Raw genomic sequence first — 19,372 nt, forward strand, 5'->3', positions numbered from 1 at the left:
TGTACCTTCCTTTTCCATTTGGTTCATTCTACTTTTTAAGGACTTGTTTTCTTCCATGAAATTTTGTACATCTTTTTTCCATTTTTTTATATTTCCTTTACCACGATGTTGGACTTTTTTCATGATTTACTTTTTTCTTTCTTGTTTCTTTTCCAGTTTTTCTTCTACCTCTCTTATTTGATTTTAAAAACTTTTTTGAGCTTTTTTTCAGCAGTTCTTTTTGGGCCTGACACCAATTGACATTTTTCTTTGAGGCTTCAAATGTAGCTATTTTGACTTTTTTATCTCCTTCTGATTTTGTGTTTTGATTTTCCCTGTGACCATAGTAACTTTCTATGGTCAATTTCTCTTCCTTCCTTCTTTCCTTCTTTCCTATTCCTCAGACTGTTTTTTTAACTTTTAGTTTTATGTTATAATTAAGCTCTGCTCCTGGGGTGGCAGGGACACTGTTTCAAGCTTAAGGTTTTTGGTGCTGCCATTTTTAGAGCTAATTGTGGGGACTTGTAAGTTTTTGGTTCTTTGAAGTTGGTTTGATTTAAGGAGAGATGTGGTCACTGAACTTGCAGTTTGCGCTCTGGTCTGTGAATGACCCTAAGCACTTTTTTCTGTCCTGCCTTACTCCTCCATCTTAGCACTGCCCTCTTCATCTTTACTAAATACTTGAAGATAGCATGGTACAGTGGAAGAGCACTCAACTTTGAATCATAAGACCTGGGTATGAATCTGTCTCCTGCCATTTGCTAGACTGAAGCCACTGAGAAAATCTCTGGCCCTTTGTTTCCTCCTCTGTATAACTGAAGGGGTTTGATTAGATAGTTTCTGAATGTACTTTCAGCACTGACAGTCTCTAAATCTAAGTTATAAGCAACTTAGCAGAGACTACCAGATATCCCTTTTCTTGAGCAGTTAGTTAAATTCCTTCCCTTTCCTTTTGGAGATCTTTTGTAGAGCAGCCTCAGGATAATTTTAGTACCCTGGCACAGTAACTCTGAGGAAAAATGAGAGTCAGAGAAAGGTAGAAAATACTCCTCTAAATTCCAAAACATTGTCAGGCTATGCTGACATGAGTGAGAGATGTGCCATCCAAGTGCTGGGGAAGATGAAGCATATTATACAGACAGAGACATTAGTATTTTTTGTGTTTTTTTTTTTAACAATGCAGTGTTCTCATAGTACCCTGAGAGACTTTTGGTTATGGAGCCTGGGGACTCAAAGTTACAAAATATCTCAAAAGGAATGGAGATCCTTTGGTCCAAAGATAAATTTTCTGTTTCTCAACACAGTTGGGAGAGGCATGAGATACAAAGTGGCTGATCCCTGTGGGACAACTGGATAGAAAGCTGGTCCCCTGCAGAACATGATGAATACTATCTATTAGAGAGTGGCAGAACTGCAGAAGTCAACAAAGCAGCTGAGGAGGGGGTTATGGGAGAGAAAGCTACCAGCGTCAGTGATACTGGATCTGAGCTACAGGAGGAGTTGATACAACAGTGCTTGGAGGGAACTTAAAAGAGAGAGCTATAGAGGATGGTGGTTCTGAGGGGTAAGCTACAGGAAGCTGGATGCTTCATGTAGAGATGACAGTTGCTACTAGGGAAAAATTAGCAGAGTTCTGCAAAAGGATACTGAAAGAGGAAGCCTGACCTTTACCCACACCTTTTACTTCTCTCATTATGTGAGAAAAATAAAAAGGAATTATAGTGGAAAAAATATCAAACTGTGATTAGAAATGGAAAATAGGCAAGAAAGTTAAGGACAGGGAGGTGGCACAGTGGATAGTGTGTGAGGCTTGGAGTCAAGAAGATTCATCTTCCTGAGTTCAAATCTGGCTTGAGACACTTATTAGCTATGTGACCCTCGGAAAGTCACTTAACCCTGCTTGCCTCAGTTTCCTCATCTGTAAAATAAGCTGGAGAAGGAAATGGCAAACCACTCCAGTATCTTTGCCAAGAAAACCCCAAATGTGGTCACCAAGAGTTGGACACGACTGAACAACAGACAAGAAAGTTAAGGGATTGAATAAGTATACCATCCAGCTGGCTAGCAGAAAAGTCAGAGAAGAACAGACCTAAGGAACAGAAAGGAAAGAGTTCTCAGGTGAATACCAGAGCATGATAAATCATAATGAATGACTCTTTAATCTTTTTGTGTTCAAGACAAGAAGCTTGGAATGGTTGTTTTGTTTTGCTTTGCTTTAGGCATGAAGCAGTTGTTCTCTAGTGAGGCACCTGGGAATATGAGGAGTTGTCAGATAAATAGCTTACTTTGTATTTTGAGTCATTCCACCCTGGGTTAGGAATTTTTTTCTTCACATGCCCTAGAATGTATGTTATTTTTCACTAGGTAGAAGTTGAGAGTTCTACATGATAGAAAGCCAATACAAGTTTCTCTGACTAATAGCTTTTCTCTTTTATTATAGAAAGAGCGTATATTTATTTGCCTACTATAGCCCTCAGTGGCTCCCTCCTGCTCAGAAATGCCAAGATACACTGTAGGGACCTTTTACTTCTGCACTGTTGTTCCCATACAGGGGGAACTTGGAAATTCCCATATTCCTTCAAGGGTACCTAGTAACTCACAAGGCTAACTACTGCAAGCATGTAGATTAAATGAGGGAATTTCAAACTTTTCCAACTGTAAGACTTTTTGATTATCTTAATTGACATGGGAAATACTAAAGAGGCCAAGCTTCTTACAAAAACACCCACACATGGGTATAAATAGATATATCTGTACACACACACACACACACACATACACACACACACACACACACACACACACACACACACACTCACGCACTCCTTAGCTGTGACCTCTGCATGTCTATGAAGATGTGTACTTCTTTCTCTTTGGCTCCAAGTTTCAAAGCCTTGTTGGGATCTGAAAGTCTACCAGGTGTTGGTGCCACTTTTTGTCTGTTTTTTTCTTTGTTTTGATAGCTGTCTCTGTGATTATGGCAGCTGTGCCATGGCAAGAAATAAATCACATAGAATCAACATTGGAGCTTAGCACCATTTAATTTTCTTCTTTATATTTTCCAAATATCTTAACAAAATAAAATAGACTGGGAGAGACTATGAAGTGAAATCAGGTCCAGGAGGATCCGTAAGATACAAAGTTGCAAAGCAGCTTAGAGATCATTTAGTTTAACTTCCTTATTTGACAGACGAGTAAACTGATTCTCTAAGAAGTTAGCAGAGGTAGAATTTGAAGCTAGATCTTTTGAGCCAAAATTCGGTGTTCTTTCCATGCTATCATACTATATCTTTATAAATATTGGATTTTATAAACCAGAAATTGATAAATGCAGAATATCTATTAAACTACAGGCATCTATTTTTCATATACAGTATACTTAAGATAGATTGCTGTGTCTGCGTATCTTTGGACAGAGCAGGAACTATACTGTTAGTTTCCTTTCAGATGCTCATTATTTAATTTGATGAGGAGAAATCTTAGTTTTTTCGTAGCTTTGTAACATTGTAAAGGGTTGATAGCACACGTTTGATAACATTTATTGAAGCTGAAAAGCATAAGGTGACTTCAAAACAGTTCCTTCTCCTTCCCCAAAGGAATAACATACAGTCCAGATGCTTATTTGACTTAGGAAAATGTTATTTCATGTTTCATCTAAATGTTGGTTTGATGTTTGATCCAACAACGTAAGATTGGAACTGTGCAAATTCCCAAGACAAGGGGTATTGTGAATTCTGAGAAAATTTGGCATCATGGATAAGAGATGAGGCCATTCTGGGGAAGTTGTCAGGAAAAACAGGAGGCCCTGCTGTCTGGGAATACAGACATAAGGTAAAACTCAGGCTTGGAAAGTGCATTCTCTTTTCAGAAAATGCAAATGTAGTCTGAACTCGATTTCCTAGAAAAGAAGTAATAGAAATGCTAAGGCCCTCATCACCTTTCACCTGGACTGCAGCATACTGCTGTAATTGGTTTTTCAACCTCCAGGCTCTGCTCTCTCCAGTTCAACCTCTACACAGCTGCCAAAGTGATAATCTTAAAGCATAGATCTCATTGGGTTGTAGAACTCCGGGCACCCCTGCCAATACACCCAGAGCCCAAATAAATTTGAATGGCTTCCTGTGATCTTTAGGATTAAATACAGGCTTATTTGTTTGCCCTCTAAAGCCCTTCCCAACCTGACTCCAACCTACTTTTGTAGTCTTATCACACATGGTACACCCCTTTACACAGTGTATGATCTAGCCAAAGGAGCCTTCTTTCTCATACAAGATGTTTCTTATCATCTCCATAACTTTGGATAGGCTATCTGCCAGGTTTGAAATGGATTGATTTCCTTTTAGAATCCCTTTTTTCTTCAAGGTTCAGCTCATATAGCAGTCCAACATGAAGCCTTTCCTGATGCTCCTCCATCCCTCTGCTCCAATTGTCCTCATCATGATCTTTTATTTCTTTTACATACATACATTAATACATGCACACATATATACATGCATAGATACATATTGTCCCCTCTGAGAGACTATAAACTTCATTGAGGCAGACACTGTTTCATTTTCTGTTTGTATCCCCAGCACCTAAAAGAGAACCTGTCACATATTAGGCAGCATATAAATGCTGATAACGATTAATTTTGATGATGATAATAAAAATGGAAAGGGAAAGACAGTAAACTAGAAAAACTAAATTTGAGTGTGAGAAAGTCGAGAAATGAATCAGTTAAATCTCTGTAATCCATGTCAGCATTAATCAGTTCTCTTTTAATTCAAATAAAGCTAGAAGTTAGAATAAGAAAAGTGAATAACCAGCAACAATCTATGCATCTAAACCTCGATGAGTTATGAAATCGTGCATTGCATCATGCAAATTGTAACTTGAGGCATCTCTGCATAAACCACTCAGCTTCCAAAAGGCAGCATATGTTTTGTGCTTTGGGAGTCAGACAAAGCTTATATTCTGTGTATAGTCTTATTTTTTTTTACCCAGACTCCCCACATCATGCACTTTGGGTTACACAAATTCAGTCCTTATGAGATTCTCTGTAGCACTGTAAAAAGAGGAATGGCCTTCACTGAAGACCCATTCAAGGCTGACTGACAACGCATGCATTCCAAATGTTAGAAATATGAAAAAATGGCATCCATTACATTTCTTCTGAGTGAGTTTTTTCAGGGATTCACATTGTTGCATCTGTTAGAGAACACACATCTGTCTTAGGCCATAAAGATATTCAAAAAAGGAGGCTTTTAAAAGTTTTTTTAAAAAATAAGTTGAAGGGAAAACAGACTCTAGGAACACCATGAGATGGTTATAAAACAAACATAAACAAAAGTGAGCATGGAACTTTTTTTCTAGGCCAGCCTCCCCATGAAGTATGGCAGAATAATAAGAGCCTAACATTTGCTTAAGCATCAACATGCAGTTGTAGTAGAGAAATCAATGACTTAGGACAGAGATTTTTAACCTTTTCTGAGATCCCTTTGACAGTCCAGAATTGCTCATGGAGTATGGCTTGGGACAATTTTTTTAATTCATAAAATAAAATATAAAGAATTATAAGAGAAACACCTTCAAATGTAGCTATGAAAATATATTTTTAAAATCCACCTATTTCCCATAAAGCCCTTGGCTCTTTATTGGTAGGCTTTGGTTCTTTTCCTGTTTCTGTGCCTAATAACCATATGAAAATTGAATCTACGGGACCTAATGAGATCACCAAGTGAAATAATATAGAAGGGGAAGAGAAGAGAGCTCAGGACAGAGTCTGGTGTATTATCCAAAGTTAACAACATGGCATAACCTGGATGAAGAGCTAGCAAATGTGACTGAAGAGTGGTCAGATATATGGGAGAAGAACAAGGAAGGCAGTATCAAAAAATCCTAGAGAGAAGAGTCTATCAAGGAGAAAAGGGTGATTAAGAGTGTTGAAGGATGCAAGGAATTAAAGGATGAGAACTGAGAAAAGACCATTAGATTTGTCAATTAAGTGATTGCAAGTAATTTTAGAGAGAAGTTTTTGGTTGAATAACGTGAAAAGCCAGACTCTAGAAAGTTTAGAAAAGAGTGAGAGGAAAGGAAATGGAAGTACCTCTTGTAGACAGTCTTCTCAAAGAGTTTAGCTACAAAAAGCAGGAGAAATATAACACTCTAGTTAGCAGGGGTGAATGGATCAAGTGGGGGTTTGGGGAATGGAGACAAGTGGGAATATTTATTGTCAGTAGGGAAACTTCTAGTAGATAGAGATTGAAGATAAGTGAGGAAGAGGAAACAATCTTCTGGAGAAAATGGGATAGAATGGAATCACTTGTGTATGTAGGTACCCTTGTTAAAGAGAAGCATCCCCCTTTCAGGTGATAAAGGGGTGAAGGAAGAGATAGTGGCAGAATGTATCTGGGTGCTGTGAGATGAGGAGGAGGAGGGGAGACAAAGAAGATGTCACTAAAACTTCTCAATTTTTCAATGAAATATGAGGCAAGTTACTCAGCTGAAGAGAATTGGAGGGAGGGAGAGCTATGAGAGGCTTAAGGAGTGGTAAAAACATTTGGAAAGCTGTTGTAGTGAGTCACCTTTCAGCATATGCATCATGAATATCTCTTACATAAATAATGAACCGGATCTAGAATTACATAGGAGGAAGAGATCGAATGGATTACATCTGGGAGTGTGTGCTTTTACTGATCTCAATGTTCCTCATGAAACAAAATCCCATCATTTTAATATCGATATTCTTGCAGTGACATTGAATGGTTTGAGTATTTTTATGTCATGTTATGAAGAATTCAAATTGCATATGCCCCAAGGAGAATAAGGGGGATAAATAATGGTCATGAATGGGCTATAGCATTTTCCCAATAAAGAATTGAAGAGATAAAGGAACATAGAGGAGCATAGAGCATATTGTGAGAGATGCATGATCAGAAGAAGAGGTGGGTTGATCTAATAGTCCGTGATGGATAACTGATGGATAGCTCTCTTTTCTTTATGGAATATCAGGACATCTAAAGGAAGCCCTCTAGCATGTTGCATGGACTCCTATGGAGGAACTATGACAGGTCATGGACAATGGTTACAGTCACAAAAGGTATGGACGGCTTGCAGACTGTACTGTGACAGGAAATAGGTCAATTTTAATTAAGTGAATTAGAATCAATTTTCCTTTAGATTTTGAAATATGATTCTTGGAACAAAGGTATTGCAAAACAAGAGTGGGGAATTGCGAGTAGACAAATCACAGAGATGAAACTTTTCAACTGGTTTGTTTGGTGTTTTGCCAAAATGATCTATTACCTTAAAAAAAGATGGCACTCTGTGTTTTGATCTCTTCCTTCTTGTGAGCTCCTGCAGCCAGAGCACTAGGGTGGATACTGCAGTTAGAAATGGATATGGCTTCGTATCATTTCATTGCTGCCAAAACTACTGTTATCCTGTGGTGTGGAGGTTGTAGAGTTTGACAGTCCTGGGCATGTTATGAAAAAGACATGAAATAATGAAAAGAACATTGGATTCAGCTCATCTGAAGCCTGGCTCTGCCCTTTATTTTGGTGACATCACTTGACCTCTTTGAGCCTTAGTTTCCTCTCTGAAAAGAATGTAAATGTCCAAAAGCCATTCCAGTTCTAACTCTCTGAGTGTATTTTTCAATACTCATATCTTGCTCATTAAGTTACAGAGGGATAGGAAACCCATTGACTGACTTGTGACTGACTGGTGCTTGGAATTCTTCCAAATATAAATTTTGCCCCATCATCAACACTCTTTTACATTATTATGCCCTAATTATGATTTTATAGATTCTAAGTTAGTTTCCCACTATCCAACCATTTAGTAAACTTCCAAGGCATTTAATTTCCTTCACTTGAAATGATTTTAGACTATACAAATAAAAGTGGGGACAAACCTCTTGTTAGTATAGAGAACATGGTGTTCTACTTTAAATGGAATCAAGAGAGAATTTGAAAGAGTAAAGGAGGAGCACAGACTAAATTATAGGAAGGAGACCAAGAACAAAAGTGGCTTTCATATTTATAGAAATAATTTAATGACTTTTTCTGAATGTTGTGACTCAAGCTTAATTCTCTTTCATTAAATGCAGTGATAAACATGTAATAAAAGAGAAGCAGGCATGGTTTTCTCAAATATTATGATATACTTTGTGATTTCATTTGTATAGCAAACTCCCAGATGAGGTAATTCTCTCCTATCAATGCAGATTGGCAAATTGCCAGTAACTCATAGTTTTAGCCAGTTGCCTAAAATATTTAAAAGTGTAATGGCCCAAGGGCACATGACCAGGATGTGTCAAGGAGAGGATTTTAATTCATCTTCCTAGCTTTAAGGCCACATTGCTATGAATTGCATCATGTTGCCTCTAACTTACTAGCATAATGATTTATCCTGTGTTTTCCTTTACTCACTAAATATTTTTGAGGAAAAGATCTTTTCATCATGGCTCCATGAACTTGCATGTAGTGGGAAATTTTATTTCTCTCCTCATCACCCCTCACCCCCAGAATTTTGTTAGGCATTTTGTAGGCATTCCTTGCCACTTGGCCCTAGGACACTTTGTGTAGAAGGCTTGAATTCACCTCCTACTCTTATTAGCTGTGTAACTGGGCAAATAAACTACTTAAACTTGCAGAGGTTCAGTTTTCTTACTGGAAAATGAATATGATAATACCTTTAGCAACTATCTTACAGATTTTGGGGAAGACTAAAGTGAGTTAATATGTATTAAGTGCTTTTCCGACATTGAAACACTATTATTGTATTTGTATCATGGACCCCTTTGGTAATCTGACAAAGCCTATGGAACTCTTCTCAGAATTTTCAAAATCATAATGGAAGAAAATGTGAAATTTCAGTCAGCAAAAATACTTTCTCCCTATATTTCCTGAAAGATATCCATAGCCTCCCTTGGGAGTCTGTGTCAAAAATTCCTGCTGTTAATGCGTTTGTTGCTGCTGCTGCTGCTGTTGTCAGTGATATTCAGAAAGGAAAGATCAAGGAATAGGGTTGTGTGGCCTAATTATGCCTTCAAGCAGAGTTTTTCTCTCTCTGGCATTTCCTGCATGTGAATAGGACCCCAGGCCCATTTGTTCTGCTGTTCATAGTATCCATATCATAGAAAAACAGATTGAGGTGATGGTGAGTTGACTCTGTAGCCAGAGCAGAATGCTAGGTTGCTTGTAATGGATTTGTCTTCCCTTCAGTGCCAGGCTAGTTGTGTTGTTGTCCTGTCATGAATTCCAAGAAGGCATCTAAATTGGTCATGGATGCCACTGAATTTGGGCAGCAGCATCTTTTGATCTTTTTTTTTTTTAGTATTTAGTTTATTTATATTCAGTTTTCAACATTCATTTCCATAGGTTTTAAATTTTCTCCCCCTCCTTCCCCAAGAAGGCATGCAATCTGATATGTGCTCTACACATACATTCCTATTAAAAACATTTTCTCATTAGTCATGTTGCATAGAAGAATTATAACAAATGGGAGAAACCATGAGAAAGGAAACAAAACAAAAGGAGATAAGAGTCTGCTTCACTCTGCATTCAGACTCCATAGTTCTTTCTCTGAATGTGGATGGCATTTTCCATCATAGTCCTTTGGAGAAGTTTTGGGTCTTTGAATTGCTAAGAATCAGTCTATCAGAATCAGTCATTGAACACTGTGGCTGTTACCATGTACAATGTTCTCCTAGTTCTGCTCACTTCACTCAGCATCAGTTCATATACGTCTTTCCAGGTTTTCCCAAAGTCTGTCTGCTCATCATTTCTTATAGTATTCCATTACATTCATATACCACAACTTGTTCAGCCATTCCGCAATTGATGGGCATCCCCTCAATTTCCAGTTGTTGGCCACCACAAAAAGTTTTTTAAATATTTTTGTACATGATAGTCTTTTGACCTTAAAAATGGAGGTACATCCTTATTTGTGATCTTAGACAATAGCACAAGGTGTCCTCCTCCTTCTCCTCCTCCTTCTCTTCCTTTCCTTCATTCTCTTCTTCCTTCCCTTTTCTTTTTCTTCCTCTTGCTCTTCATATCCCTTCCCTTCCCCTTCTCCTCCCTCTCTTCCCATTATCCTCCTCTGACAACAATTACGGTCTCCTCCACTCCAAGAAACAATCCTTCCCCCCTCCCAACTTAACCCTCTCCTCTCCTCAGATGTATATAATCTTTATCCTGAGTTTTATTTTGCTAGCACCACCATATTTTGAACTTTAGCTTTTAGACACAATTTCTATGCCACACTCTTATGTTTATCTTCTATTTATTTTTTTTTTAAATTTTAAGTTGACTGTTGAGTTCCCTGTGTATCTATCTCACTCTTTGCTGAAAAATCCCATTCTCCCTCATCACTGGAAGAGGTTTCCCTTTGTGTTTTCAGAATCTCATTCTAGAGTAGTTCCCATCTTTATTGGCCTGTCTATTCCTGTAACATTTCTGGGGAGAAAAAATTTGATGTCAGGCCACAGTATTATTAACGGGTGATTTTTTTCTTTGCCCAGCACTACATTCAAAATAAGAAGAAAGAAAAGATTTTAAATGATCCCTCCATGACCTCAGTAATTTTACAACTTTATTTTTATATTCATTTATTTTATGTTTTTTTAAAAGTTTATATCTTTTGCCACTGAGGTATATAGAGCTCAAGGCAAGGTCAAATTGGTTAAATTAGTTTAACAATTAAAGAATATCTATTTAACATATATTAGATGCAAGAAAGGCTTTATTAAAAAAAACAAAAACAAATAAAGTGTGTAGTGCAGAGAGTCAGTACGAGAATCAGGAGTCTATGAATTATTTTTCTCACTTAACAATTATTTTATTATTTAATATTTTGGTTTTCAACATTGATTTCCACAAGATTTTGTTACAAATTTTCTCCCCATTTCTACCCTCCCCCCACTCCCACTGTGTTTCCTAGTCAGCCCTCCCGTCTGTTTCCCCACTATCCCCCACATACCCTTTCCCTTTACTTTCTTGTAGGGAAGGATGGATTTCTATGCCCCATTTCCTATGTATCTTATTTCTCAGTTGCATGTAAAAACAACTTTTTTTTGAGCATCTGCTTTTAAAACCTTGAGTTCTAAATTCTCTCACCTCTTCTTAAGAAGGCAAGCAATTCAATATAGGCCACACAGGTATCACTATATAAAACACTTCCACAATACTCATATTGTGAAAGACTAACTATATTTCCCTCCATCCTATCCTGTAACTCTTTATTCAACTTTCTCACTTGACCCTATCCCTTTTCAAAAGTATTTGCTTTTGATTACCTCCTCCGCCATTTGCCCCCCCTTCTATCATCACTCCTTTTTTATACACTTCTCCCTACTTTCCTGTGGGGTAAGATACTCAATTGAGTGTGTATGCTATTCCCTCCTCAAGTCAAATCCAATGGGAACAAGTTTCACTCATTCCCCCTCACCTGCCCCATCTTTCCTTCCAACAGAACTGCTTTTTCTTGCCACTTTTATGTGAGATAATTTACCCCATTCTATCTCTCTCTTTCTCCCCCTCTCAATATATTCCTCTGTCACCCCTTAATTTGATTTTTTAGATACCATCCCTTCATATTTAACTCCCCCTTTGCCATCTATCTATCTATCTAACTATCTATCTATCTATCTATCTATATACATATATATGCATATATATATATATATATGTATGTATGTATGTATATTACCTTCAACTACCCTAATACTGAGAAAGGTCTCATGAATTACACACATCATCTTTCCATATAGGAATGTAAACAAAACAGTTCAACTTTAGTAAGTCCCTTGTGATTTCTCTTTCTTGTTTTCATGCTTCTCTTGATTCTTGTATTTCAAAATCAAGTTTTCTATTCAGCTCTGGTCTTTTCACTGAGAAAGCTTGAAAGTCCTCTATTTTATTGAAAATCCACATTTTGCTTGGAGCATGATACTCACTTTTGCTGGATAGGTGACTCTTGGGTTTAATCCTAGCTCCTTTGACCTCCAGAATATCATATTCCAAGCCCTTCAATCCCTTAATGTAGAAGCTGCTAGATCCTGTGTTATTCTGATTGTGTTTCCACAATACTCAAATTGTTTCTTTCTGGCTGCTTGCAGTATTTTCTCCTTGATCTGGGAGCTCTGGAATTTGATGACGGTATTAATAGGAGTTTTTTGGGGATCTTTTTCAAGAGGTGATTCTTTCTTTTCTTTTTTTAAAATCATTATTTATATCCTTAATATTTTTAGTTTTCAGCATTAATTTTCAAAAGAGTTTGAATTATAAATTTTCTCCCCATTTCTACCCTCCCTCCCACTCCAAGATGGCATTTATTCTGATTTCCTCATTCCCCAGTCAGCCCTCACTTCTGTCACCCCATTCCCCCCCACATCCCATTTTCCCTTACTTTCTTGTAGGGCAAAATAGATTTTTATAGCCCATTGCCTGTGTATCTTACTTCCTAGTTGCATGCAAAAAATTTTTTTTGAACATCTACTTTTAAAACTTTGAGTTCCAAATTCTTTCCCCTCTTCCCTCCCCACACGCCCTCCATAAGAAGGCAAGCAACTCAACACAGGCCGCATGTGTATAATTATGCAAAACCCTTCCCCAATACTCATGTTGTGAAAGACTAACTATATTTTGCTCCTTCCTTTCCTATCCCCCTTTATCCAATTTTCTCCCTTGACCCTGTCCCTTTTCAAAAGTGTTTGCTTTTGATTACCCCCTCCCCAATCTGCCTTCCCTTCTGTCATCCCCCCTTCTATTGTCACTCCTTTTTTATACACTTCTCCCTACTTTCCTGTGGGGTAATATACCCAATTGAGTGTGCATGGTATTCCCTCCTCAAGTCAAATCCGATGACAGCAAGATTCACTCATTCCGCCTCACCTGTCCCCTCTTCTTTTCCAATGAACTGCTTATTCTTGCCACTTTTATGTGAGATAATTTACCCCATTCTATCTCTCCCTTTCTCCCTCTCTCAATATATTCCTCTCTCATTCCTTAATTTGATTCTATATTTTTTAGATATCATCCCTTCATATTCACCTCACCTGTGCCCTCTGTGTGTATGTATATATCTGAATCTGAGTCCGTTTTCTCTGCCTGTCCATGTTCTTAGCCAACTACTTGACCCTTGAGTTTTTTGCTGAGGTATGACTGCTTGTAGAGAGTACTTTGTTCCAAGCTTGAGGGGTTGCACTATTGTTTTCAGAGCTATTTCTACACAGCAAGCTCTGCCACACCAGTGCTCCTCCTCCCCCAAGAACCACCAGCCTGGACTGTGACTCAGATCTTAAGCAGGCTCTGCACTCCTGCTGTGATCTGCCATTTAATTCCTCCCACCAGGTGGGCCTGGGGCCAGAAGCAACTGGAGCTGTAGTTCTGTCCTCAGAGCTGCACCGCACCACCTCTGTCTCCCCCAGGGTGGTGGCCTAACCTCAAACTCCTTTCACTCTGTCCCTGCAGCTTTTCCCACTAACCTTCTCTGTTGTCTTTGGGGTTTGTGGGTTGACAAGTCTGGTAACTCACAACTCACTGATTCAGGGCACTAGGGCCTGTTCCACCTGGCTCCCAGTCTGGTTGGTTCAGGTGCAGCACACACTGGGCTCTGCTCTGCTCCTCCTTTTCCATTTGGCTAATTCTGCCTTTTAAGGCATTTTTCTCCTCATTGGCTTTTTGGGGCTCTTTTGCCATTTGGGTTAGTCTATTTTTTTAAGGTGTTATTTTCTTCAGTATTTTTTTTGGTTTCCTTTAGCAAGTCATTGACTTGTTTTTCATGGTTTTCTTGTATCACTCTCATTTCTCTTCCCAATTTTTCCTCTACTTCTCTTACTTGATTTTCCAAATCCTTTTTGAGCACTTCCATGGCCTGAGACCAATTCATCTTTTTCTTGGAGGCTTTTAATGTAGGCTCTTTGACTTTGTTGACTTCTTCTGGCTGTATATTTTGATCTCCTTTGTCACCAAAAAAAGATTCTAGAGTCTGAGTCTGAGTCTGTGTCCTTTTTCACTGCCTGGCCATGTTCCCAGCCAACTACTTGACCTTTGAGCTTTTTCAGCAGGGTATGACTGCTTGTAGAGTAGAGAGTGCTTTGTCCCAAGCCTTAGGGGCTAAGCTGCTGTTTTCAGAGCTACTTATAGTCCACTGTCACCACAAGCTCTGCCGCAGCAACACTCTTCCTTCCCCAAGAACTGCCAACCAGGATTTTGACCCAGATCCAAGGAGGGCAAAGCAAGCCCTGCATTCCCTTTCTGGTCTGCCACTTGATTCCTCTCACTGCATGAACCAGGTACTCTGGAAGCAGCCACAAGAGCTTCCTGCTGCTGCTGCTGTTGCTGCTGCTGCTGCTGCACCACCACCACCTCCATCACCCCCAGGCCTGGGACTGGACCACTCTCTAACCCAATCTAGCAATTTACCCACTAACCTGCTCTGTGGTCTTTGGCTTTTGTGGGTTGAGAAGTCTGGCAACTGGCACAGCTCAAGGATTCATGGCCCTAAGGCCTGCTCTGGGCCAAATCCCAGAGTGAGGCCCATGCTAGGCTGTGCTTGCCTCCCAGCTCCATGTGATAGACCCTTCCCAGCCATCATCTAGGCTGTCCTGAGCTGAAGACCCGCTTCCCTCTCCTATTTCATGGGTTCTGCTGCTCTAGAATTTGTTCAGAGCCATTTTTACAGGTGTTTGGCAGGATTTGGAAGAGCTTAAGCAAGTCCCTGCTTTCTAGCTGCCATCTTGGCTCTGCCCTCACTAGAGTCTATGAATTTTAATTGTCCTCTGTAACTATTCGACAAGCTACTTTATCCATGTTTTAGAATGTTGGAAATAGAAGAAAATTTAGAGATCATTGATTTTAACACCCTCATTTGATAAAAGATAAAAATGATCTCAGGAAAAGAGAAATGTTCTAATAAGTTTACTCCCAGATATTTTAAGCATTTCCTAGTCATTTTAAAATTGAATTTTCTTGTCTCTTTTTCTGGTTTTGGTTAACAGTATTTAGAAATGCTAATGATTTTTGTGGATTTATTTCCTATCATGTTACTTTTTAGAGTTATTAATCATGTCAATTAGTTTCTTTATTCCCTAGGGTTTTCTAAGTAAATATAATTTGTCTGTAAATGGGGTAATGTTGACTCACTTTTAAAGTTTTAATTCAATTTATTTTTTGTATGGTTGTCATACCTTGCATTTCAAGTATTATGTCAAATAAAAGGAAAAAGAAAGGGCATCCTTACTCCACTCATGGCGTTACTGGGAAAGCTTCTTCTGTTTCATCAGAAAACAAAGCAAAACAATGCTTAGAATTGGTTTTTGATATTTACTTGTGATTTTTATTAAGGAATTACTTTTCTAGACCAGTGGTCTTTAGCATTTTTAATATAAATGAAAGCTGTAGCTTGTCAAAGTTTTTTCTTCTTTTTCTCTCTCTATATGGGGCTACTTATTTATATGTCTGAAGTTTCTTTCACCTCTAGGTTTATAACCCTATGACCTAAATCATAAAAATTCTTTCTCTAATGCTGAACTATTTTTGAACCCTTTGCAGAAATTCATCTTTGTTATAATGACTGCCTTTCTGGGATTTCTGCCTACTAAAGATTCTGCTAAATTTTATTTCAAATGTTTGCATCAGGATTTGTTAGCTATATTGATTTATAGTTCTCTGCTTCATTCTTCCCTGGGTTGATTGTCAGGATGTAATTTGTTTCTTAAAAGTAGCTTCATAGAATACCCATGAAAAAATCATTATGGAGCATAAGAGTTTGATAGCTATCACTTAGAGATTTTTGTGGATTGGAAGTTTCCTTCCCTCTTCTAGGTCATTTATAACTTGCTCAATTTGTCTTTCTGACATTGGATAGTTTAGGCTCTCATCTCTTATTTTTGCTAATTTGAGTATTATACATATTTCACCTATATCTGTGGATAGATCATTTCCTTTAAAAATCTCAATTTTACTGATATACATATATACATACATACATATATGTGTGTATGCACATATGTTTATACAGAAATATATGTATATGTGTATAAATGCAATATATACATTTATGTGTGTATATGTGTGCATGTATATATATGTATGTATGTGTATGTGTGTATGTGTGTGTATATATATTATATATATATATGTATATAATCCTTATTTCTCCCATCAGTTATTTTGTTGATTTTCTTTGCCACTCTGGAACTTTGTGCAATTGTTTCATTTTTTCTTGGGGCATATAATTGTTGCAATATTCTCTCTCCTTTTTGAATCTTAGTATTGCTTTCTTTTATTCTATATATTTATTCACTGTATGTCTTCCTCATTTCTGGCACTTGGAATCTCTGTTTTCCTTCAAGTCTCATATGACATATCATCTCCTCTGTGAGGCCTTGTCTTTTCAAGACATCATTATAGTGGCAATAGTGCTAAATTTGCATTCAGAGTATCCAGTTTCAAATCCTACCTCTGTAACAAAGCACTTTCTACTCTACAACCTGTGTGACCTTGGCCAAGTCACTTATGCTCCTCGAGCCATAATTTCCTCATTTTTTAAAATTAAGGGATTGGATTTGATGGCCTCTAAGGTCCCTTGTACTCTTTACCTATGGTCTTACTATCCTCTGACTTGCCCATGGCTACCCAGGGGCTGGATGCTTTGCCCACTAAGTGAGATTATACTCAAAGGCTCTTCCTCCCTGGATCCCTTTTCCACAAAGCTCCCCAAGTTTCAAAAGCAAAAGTCTGACCATGCCACCCCTCCATTCAAAAAAACTAGTGACTCTCTATTCCTTCTAGGATCAAAAGTTAATTTCTCTGCCATTTAAATCTCTTCACTACATTTCTCTTTCCTACCTTTACAATCTTATTAAATATTACTCCAATCCATACAGTTGATTGATGATCCAAACATATTTATCAGCACTTATTTCGATGCTGAGCACATGGTAAGCACTTTACAAATTCTCATTGACTGACTGTCCTACTTGCTGTCCCACACACATGGTCTTCCATCTCTCTTCCTTCATACCAATTGTCTTCAATGCTTGGCACTGTATTTCACTCTCACCTTTCCCGGTCAGCATCCCTTTTTTCTTCAAGGTTCATCTCTGATGCCACTTTCTTGTTTAAGCCTTTCGTTGCTAGTGAACTATCTACTAAAGCTACCTTGTGCTTATTTGTATATATTCCTCCTTGAAGATAGGGGGTTTTCGTTTTTATTTTATATCCTTCACACTCAGCAGTATGTATAGATGAACCATCTAATATATTCCTACTTTTAATCTTGGTATAATGTTTATTGATTTGATTATTTTCTGTACTTCCTATGGAGGGAAAGGGCAATGATATACTTTCCTTTAGTCTCAGAACAGATTTGGTTAGTAATTTTTGTGTGCCCAATAGAAAGAATATGTATCCCTTACATTCAGAAAATCTCTAGGTTGAGAAAACAATTTGTAAAACTCCTAATAATAATAATGATCTATCTTCAATGACATAGTCTGTGACATTTCAAGGAATTTATACCTGTTCCTAGGATATTTATGTAGGGTGGTATAGAAAATGTTGTAATCCCCATGATTTTTGCAAGCAACCCATTTTACCATTCCAGTACAAAGATAGAGGAAAAACTGAATACAAAAAGGAATCATGTTTTAGTACGAAATGACAAAACTTTGACATGGGCATTCTCTTCAAGTACTTGAATCACTCATTAAAAGGAGGAGGAAAGCATCCAGTTAGCAGCAATCACATGTAGTCATTCTCTTCTACCTCAAGGCAGTAGTGACTTTTGCTTCCTTCTAGAACTGTGCAAAATGGTTCATTTTTCTTGCTGTATAAGTGTGTGAAATTTGAACATTTTATAGTTATTCCACAATATAATTCCCAATGAAGTGTTGCCATTTCTGTCAATGCATGCAGCTGATCACAGCAGAAATAGCCCAAATCCACCCTTGAGCAAAAGCCTTCATTTATGAATTTTTCTCAGAAGAAAAAAATGACATTTCTTTGAAAGGAAAAGCAAAATTCTACCATTAATATCAGGCTTCTTTCTTGTTTATGTGGAAGTCTACTGAAGATTAAATCCTCATTGTGTACAGTAGAGTGGGCTATCTTAGAAGTAAACATACCATGAGATCAGTAATAAAAAAGATCTCACCCCTTCCCAGAGTTATAATTACAGCAAGATATTTGGAGCTTTGCTCCTGCGTTAGATAATTTACAAGGTTCTGAAAGCATCTTCCTGGGAATGTTTTATCCTCGATCAGTTCTCAGGTGGCAGAAACAGTCCTTGTTCTTATTGATGTGGCCATTCTTCAGAGCAGGCATCATCCACTGGAAGTCTTATGTCTCTTTCCAGTTCTACCTCAAGCAACAACGCACCTGTTGTCCTCTGTGGTCGTACTCTAAGAATAGTATGAAACTTTGAGGTACCTGGGAATTCACTTCCTCCTTTAAGCCTACACTTGAGATTGAAACATCCTATCCCCCACCCCATTACGGCTTGCTCTAGACGAAAATTTTGCTACTTAGAATGTTATTCAAATATTTTGTGCTTATATATCTTTTGTTTTCCTTTTAGAAATAAAATTATGCTTGAAAAAGGCATTGTTAAAAATCTGAACAAATAATCTCATTTCTTTCCTCTGATCCTTCTTTATTGCAACTTCTTCCCCCTTCTCTTAGGCTCTCCTTACTCTAATTCCCCATACCACATCTTTTATTCTTCCTATTCTGGCAGTTCCTCCCATCTTCCTTACTCCCTTTTTTACTTGCCCTCTCTTTAATAGGCAAACATGGCTTAGTGGATAGACACTCAGCCTCAGAACTAGGAAGAAATCAGATGGTACATGCACACATATTGACTGTGTCACCTTGAGTAAGTGATTTAAACTTTCTGTCCTCTAGTCAACTCATTAAGAAAGGTGAGCAAGAAAAGGTGACAAACTCCAGTAGGAAGAGTTTCTACATCCAGGAAATCAATAATAATAATTAATAATAATAATAACATAGATCCAGTCTAGAACCTAATCATTGAATTAAGCTATTGGCTGCCATTTTTGGTGGGTTTTGCTCTTTAAAACTTAGAGATTTTTACTAAGGGCTTTTCCTTTATTATCATCCGAGCACATCTCCATTTTATTATAGGTGAATGTATTCACTAGAAATAAAGTGTAGGTCTCTAAAGTAAAGCTTCAAAGTCAATGGAAAGCCAGAGATAATGGATGCATCCAAGCTTAAAGCTGAAAAGAACAAAAGAAGAAGAATTGTGTTATATAATCTCTCCTTTTTTATATGAGGATACTGAGGCTTAGAGACAGAATTTATATGTATGTAATATACATTCATAAATTCCCTATCATTGTTTAGTGGTGAAATGAATAGACCAATCAAACACTCTATAC

The sequence above is a fragment of the Trichosurus vulpecula genome, chromosome 6 (assembly GCF_011100635.1).
Source record: "Trichosurus vulpecula isolate mTriVul1 chromosome 6, mTriVul1.pri, whole genome shotgun sequence".
Taxonomy (NCBI): domain Eukaryota; kingdom Metazoa; phylum Chordata; class Mammalia; order Diprotodontia; family Phalangeridae; genus Trichosurus; species Trichosurus vulpecula.